Source organism: Papaver somniferum, chromosome 5 (genome assembly GCF_003573695.1).
Source record: "Papaver somniferum cultivar HN1 chromosome 5, ASM357369v1, whole genome shotgun sequence".
Lineage (NCBI taxonomy): Eukaryota > Viridiplantae > Streptophyta > Magnoliopsida > Ranunculales > Papaveraceae > Papaver > Papaver somniferum.
Genome location: NC_039362.1, coordinates 192692827 through 192699972, shown reverse-complemented (window position 1 = coordinate 192699972; position 7146 = coordinate 192692827). Strand labels below are relative to the sequence as shown.

Genomic DNA, 7146 nt, shown 5'->3' with positions numbered 1-7146 from the left:
CTTCAATTTCAAAATTTCGTCGTAAACGTGAACTACTATACAAATGAAAATCGGGAGAGATTAAAAAAATGCAGGGTCGTTTGTCTGCTTGGCTAGTCAAGCATGGGTTAGTTCATAGATTTTTAGGCTTCGATTACCAAGGATTCGAAACTTTACAAATAAAGCCCGAGGATTGGCATTCCATTGCTGTCATTCATATGTATATGGTTACAATTATCTACGCTCTCAGTGTGCCTATGATGTAGCACCAGGCGGACTCTTAGCTAGTGTGTATCATCTTACGAGAATAGAGTATGGTGTGGATCAGCAGAGGAGGTATGCATAAAAGTATTTGCCCCAAGGATAAATCCTAGAATTCCATCTGTTTTTTGGATTTGGAAAAGTGCGGATTTCCAAGAACGGGAATCTTGATATGTTGGGAATCTCTTAAAACAGATGAGAGAAGGATACTGAACTTTGGTACCTGCTCTTCTTGGTACCTCTGGTGATACGACATAAATCACCAGAGGTACCAAGAAGAGCAGGTTTGAGATCGAAATTTCCTTCGGCGACATCGATCTTTAAAACCGCCAAATCATACGTGGATCAAAACCAACAAGTTTGCCTTCCTTGGAGAACTTTTCCCGTGTGCATCTTCAAGAAATACCTTGCAACGCTGAAGTCCAGTCGTATCAGTTGCCAACTTAGCTATGACATGATAATTGGTCACTATGTGTCCACTTTTATCCCATATGAAACCAGAACCAGTCCCTTCGACTTTCGCAGTTTCCTCTTCTTCTTTCGTAAGAACTTCTTCAGTATTTGTGCTTCTGCCTGACGAGGTCTTAGCTAATTCAAGGTCCTTAATAAAACCACCGAAGGAGAAGCCTCTTCGAATACCTGAACGACCGTTCTTCTTGGCGCTGAGGTGTTCTTCTTCTACTCGAGCATTTGCCAACTGAAAAGACGCCAAATGTAAAAGAAGATAAATTGAGGAAGTAGCTAATATTGAGAATTCCGCCTTGTGAGGAACAATCTCTGTGATTGTTCACAGAAGAAGAGGAAGAAATGTTTGCTGAGATTATTATTGCGGATTTAGAGATCAAGTGATGATGAATGGAACCCAACACCACCACCATCGGTCTATTTAGAGTAAACACCACCTCCACTAGTCTTATTGACTGTAAAATTTCTTGGATGTGGCCTTTTCATATCTTATCTTCAAGCCACATGCATGAGTCAATTTGTGTGGCCATATTTAAAGTGCTATTGAGTCCCCCTCCTATCTTAAGTGCCTTTAACAACACAAGGGATGATGATCACCTGCTATCCAAACGAATTCACCTTATTAGAATAGTAGCCTTCAATTTGATTTTGGGCAGCCATGTTTTAACAGAAGGGCTTGTTTACAGGCCATAACGGAAAATTATCAAAATAAAATAAAATTGGGGAACTACAGTCGGGAGTTTTTTTTTTTTTCTTGCGAAGAAAATTGATGATTAAGATAATGCAATTCCATATTTTTCAGAGAAACTTATTGTCCAACACATTCTGACGAGATCATCAAGTGTTGCAGATCAAGCTCAAATAACAGATCCTGTTCGGATCAAGCAAACTGCACTATGGTAAGAGCAAACGCTAAATAATACAACCGTAGATAAAATTTAGACTTGGAAGATTGGCAGGGGCCGCGCGGACGCGTTCCCCCTCAGGAACAAATTATGACGTAGACTCTCCCTCAGTGGGGAGATCTTAGGCGAGCGCCCTTCCAAAGTGCAATGGAAGTCACTAACCTAGGCCATGACCCTTCATGATCAGTCATAGACCCCGTTCAGGTAAGTATGATCCTTACGGAAAATGGATAGTTTTTTTTTTTAATATGTTGGGCTATAAGAACAAAGATCTTACTTGGACCTTGGTGGAGTGTTACCAAGAGCTTTTATTGGTGAATTTGGAACCACCGTTTCTAGAAGCAATGGTGAATTTGGACATTTTCAGATTGGATTTCCCAAAGTGATACAGGTTCACATTGAAGGCCAAACCCGTGGCAAGAACACCAAATTCAAGAGCTAACTGCTCTGAGATTTGCGAAACTGGTGAAAGGGTCCAGGTTAGGGAACATAATTTTTATCTTAGTTTTGGTTGGGGTGTGCCAGGCCTATGCAGTAGTGCAACACAAAGGCGACGCGTGAGAACCCTAGCAGCAAGCTGCTGTGATGGGAACTCCCCCTTGAAAAAAATTAATTTAATATCGTGTGAGCCGATGGCTCAATATCAGATATTAAACTGATAAGAACAGATACTACACTTGATCTTAGCCAAAGGCCGAGAAAGGTATGCTTGTTCAATTCTTTAGCTTCTTGCTTTATACAGTCTCGTTTCCGTTCTTCTGCTTTAACTAGTCTAGGTGGGACTAAAGTATTAGCTTACTCCGGCTTAGGTATACGAGTCATGGGCAGGATACGAGTGTCTGAAAAGACTTCGATAACAATGTGCCAAACTCTGATGTAGTAGTAACTAACACCCAATCTGGAGTCACTTATATCTGAAAAGGCAAGACATTTTCAGATGGAGACAATTTCCTACCTTCCCGACTATGGGGTTGACGACGGTACTATAGTAGTGAAGACGAACGCAACATTTCCGCCACTTCTAAGGGACTTGGCAATGATAAGGGTGAAGATAACCGGTTAACCACGATATTCAAGATGATCGTTCACTACCTAGCTCAAGCTGTTGGTTTAGCAGATTTTGTTGGGATTTTCAAAAAGGTACAGTTGTTGACGAAGCTAATGTTCGTTAACATGAAGTTGTCCAATAATTTTTCATCATCCAGTTGTTTGCTTTGTGGAAAAGAAGTATGCAGAATGCAGTGATGGAACTAGACTTTCCGTTTGATGATTCGAAGGCTGTGTTTGTCGATGCATTATACTTCGGTTTGTCTGCAATGGCAAGGAGGTGATACAATTTTAAAGCGAAGTTTTGGACTTTATACCGAGGTAAGGTAATGCTGGTATTTCAACAATGGATGATGTTGATTGGTTGAATCATTCAAGGCGATAGATATGCAACGTGTTGTAGTGGTGTTGGCTAGGAAAAAGTATACCGAGTAACCAATTCTACCTATAACTTAATGGTTTACATAATACCTTTATCATGTTAATAGGAGTATTATAACGGTCCAGTAATGTGTTTAAGAAAGACAATTTCTTTAACAATTCATCATCAATTAGGTGTTCAATTTCTGGATTTATTATCCCTTTGTGGATACTCAAAATTCATGATTTCTTTTCCCTTTGCATACATTCCTTTCCTTGGTCTTCGCTGGGAAACTAAGACAATAAACTAAAGCAATGGAGGACATCCTTAACCTTCTAAGTCTCACAATCATAAATATTCAACTTCTATTGTGGAACCATTATTAATGAATTCTTCCTTTATAGAATACTCACATTCAATAAAATTGAAGGCTGAAAACCAAATTAACTTTAATTGGGATGAGTAACTAACTGTAAAACATAAGCCGAGCTTCTAATCTCAAAAGATTTGATAGCTTTCCCATACCTTGTTCTTCAATCCAATAGGCCTTTGGCTAACCTATCGAAAAATCGATTTTAGAATTAAAACTTAATGAAGATTAAATTTATATTTTATTTCCAATATGAAACAAATTTTGTAAAATATGTTTTTATCTCAAATTATTCAAATATTCAATATATATGCTTTATATGAGAGCTTTTAGTAATCCACATATGATGAAATCGCGTAGTACATATCACTGATATATATATATATTTTTTAAATCATACAGATATGCAAAACCTAATTAAGATCACTACTTGCAGGTAGTGTGTTAACATAACCAAGAGTATAACTTTTCTCGCAGATCATGAGGAGTATGCATACAGTTTGTCCCGTGATTCAATATTTTTTTATGACCTAAGACGTATTTGGCTATCCAAAATTGGTTTTTCGTGACCAAAATCTATCCGTGACCCTATCTAAGTCGTTCATGACTCAAGCTTGACGTGTCTTTTAAACATGGTGTCTCAGTTAGGAAGTTAGGAGCAAAGATGATTGTGGGAAAGGTGAGGCCGTAATTTTAATAATGAGTCCTACTGGAGAGTACCTTGATGGATCATGGAGATATCATTTGGTAAAGATCAACCAGATATCATTTGGCCTAAAAAGAAATTAACAACTAGAAATACGTGTGAGGTAGCATATTGTGATGCCCCGACTACTAGATGCGCAAAAGTTTCTCACTTCCCAAAGATATCCCACCTACTAATTAGGATATACACTTTTTTCTGACGCCTAAAGTTTCGTATAGGCCACCCGAATAACTCTTGAGGAAGGTTAAGACTATAAACCTTCTATATGTAACCAGTAAAAATATTTATTGTGGGATTGACTCAACCTCCATATAATGCGGGATGATAAATTCTCAAAGGAATTTATCGACTTTGGATGCATAAAGATGGAAAGAGAATAGAAGACCATGAGGGAAGCGTTATAAACTCATAAATGAGACTCTCATGACTGAAATCAGTTTTTTGTCCAGACGTTTTTTTTGGTGGGAAGTATAAAGAAGTGGAAATAGAACGTTAACGACTTTCGACACGATGTTGAATCTACCCATAACCGCATCGGCTCTTGTCGGGAAAACGTGGAATAAAGCACTACCGAGTCATCTCACGATCTAGAATCGGCAAATCCCTGGGGCGTAAAGAGAAAAACGGGGAATGAAGCGTTATCAAGATGATCCTGAATTGTTTTCGCAAACCCGAGGCGAAAATTAAAAGGGATATTTAAGTCATTTTAGTACTTGGACATCTCTACAGTATAAACACAAAATAAAATTGTCTAAAGAACAAAATTAAAATAATCGAAGAAAGATAGTGACTGATAGGGGGGTGGGGTTTTTTAAAAAAAATTAGAATAATCGAGAACAAAATTAGAACAAAATTAAAATTTGTCTAAACACAAAATAATCTCCTACTACTAAAAATATTCTCTCTCATTTTTAGGATGATTTTCTCTCATCTTTGATGATTTTTTTTATCATGAGGACGATTATCTTTTTCATTCTAAATCCTTCAGTTAATTCATCTTTTTTTTCTTGTGTGTTTGTTTCGACAGACCAAATCCCCCAAACAACTCATGGAAATATACAGGGATGCAAACACTAATAGAGTTAGGAAACATTCATTATCTATGAAACAACGAATTGAGTTCTGCTCCCGAAAAAACGAGGAGTTGGGGCTTCGTAACTCGTCCAAGTACAAAAAGGAGACCTCAACCTTCTTGCATAAAGTCAGCATCGGTAGTAGAATTGGAATGGTGAGCAATTGGGTTGGGGTATATTGAGATCTATAAAAAGATATTTTGTACAAAAAAAAAGAAATATCACAAACCTTTTGATCCTGGATAGGAAAACAGGAAAAATTTGTGTGTAATTCATCCACAAAGAAGAAAGGACGGTTTTTTTTATCCGAGATCAAAAAATACCGATTGGGCCCACTGAAATGAATTTTTTCCGCTTCATGCTCACCCACGGGGGTTGCTCGGAGCATGTGATGATTATTCTATTTCGATGGGCCAAACGACCGTCCGACTACAACCAACAAACAAGATTGAGGAAATGAAAACTATACAAATTTCTAGGGCTATACGGACTCGAAACATAGACCTTCTCGGTAAAACAGATCCAACTTTTTATTATCGAAATGATTCGAACTGTTCCAAAGACCCAACATGCATTTTTTTGCATTGGGCTCTTTCATCAACTGATATAAATATCAAATAGTCCGCCATACTTTTTCTTAACAAAAAGATCACGAGATGGCTCCACGTGCTCTGATTCATTATTTAGATTATGATCCAGGAACAATACCAAAGTGTTTCAAAGAAGAGTTACCTTGACGTAGGTCTGCCTCTGGCCTAGATTAACCTAAGTTAAATGGAGTCTCTATCGCTCTGCTCAAAGAGTCAAATATGAAACTTCATACACCTTAAAGTTCATAGTACGAAAAGATATTTTTTGAGGTCCTTATACCCATTATGCCTAGCATTGAATGGGCTGTGTATACACCTTATCAATTATCGAATCAATGATGGGCGCAGTTATTTTTGGCCTAAATTGCACCCAAAAGCGGACCGAACCAAATATTTGTCAGGCTATTGTTCCCCCGAATATATAGATAAGACACTGATTTACCAATAGATCAATTTTATTGATTAAGATCAATTTTGGTTGATTGCGTGATGGACTCCCCTGAAAAGCATTGGCGCGCGTGTAAACGAGTTGCTCTACCACTGAGTTATAGCCCCTGTGATAGATAGTTTATCATGGAAATAATTCTTCTTGTCAAGATGAATCTTCAATGATCCACATTATAGCTTTGATCTTGTTTCCTACCAAGAATTGGTATTGCTTAGAAATAAGATTGCATCTATATTCATCGTATGACAAGCCCCTTTCTTTCTCTTTGTGATGATAATGACCTACTTAAACCCAGTGGTTAGAGTATTGCTTTCATACGGCGGGAGTCATTGGTTCAATCCCAATAGGTAGAACTTATATACCGGGTAATTAGTATCTATAAGTTTTTCTACCCACCCTCCCTTTTATTTTAGTTGCATAAGAAATGCCATTACAGTTGATTCGACTCAATCCGCAGAACCAAAAATATGGTTTACAAACGAATTTCCTTTTTATTGGGGCGCATTTTTTTATGAAATTTCATTCATAGCCTCTACGCGTCCTAGCTCGTCTGACGGCTAAATTCGCTTCAATTGTTTGTCTCTGCCCTCAGCCCGACTTAAGTTAGCTTCAGCTATTTTAAGAGCTTTCTGAGCTTCTTGTGGATCAATGTCACTACCCTTCTCCGCTCATTTACTAAGATGGTAATATCATTATTGCCTACTCTAGCAAAACCACCCATCAGAGCGATTTTTAACCATTGGTCATTAAGGCGTAGTCTCAAATACCTATACTCTACAGCTGTGGCAATAGGGCGTGATTTGGTAATACACCGATTTGGACACTATTAGTAGATAAAACAATTTCTTTCACTTCTGAATCCCAAAAATTTGATCGGGGTAAGTACCAAAGATTTAAGGTCATTTCTTCATTTGCTCTCCACTTCTATGTTTCACACCTTC

The 7146-nt window shown here is 37.9% G+C and overlaps 2 non-coding genes across 2 annotated transcripts; both read right to left on the bottom strand.

Moving 5' to 3' along the window:
• Nucleotides 1-1660: 1660 nt before the first annotated feature.
• Nucleotides 1661-1822, bottom strand: LOC113284945. Its single transcript, XR_003328468.1, has one exon. It is a non-coding gene; the product is annotated as a U1 spliceosomal RNA (small nuclear RNA).
• Nucleotides 1823-2121: 299 nt separating this feature from the next.
• Nucleotides 2122-2317, bottom strand: LOC113284677. The gene has a single exon (XR_003328316.1). It is a non-coding gene; the product is annotated as a U2 spliceosomal RNA (small nuclear RNA).
• Between the last annotated feature and the right edge of the window lie 4829 nt (nt 2318-7146).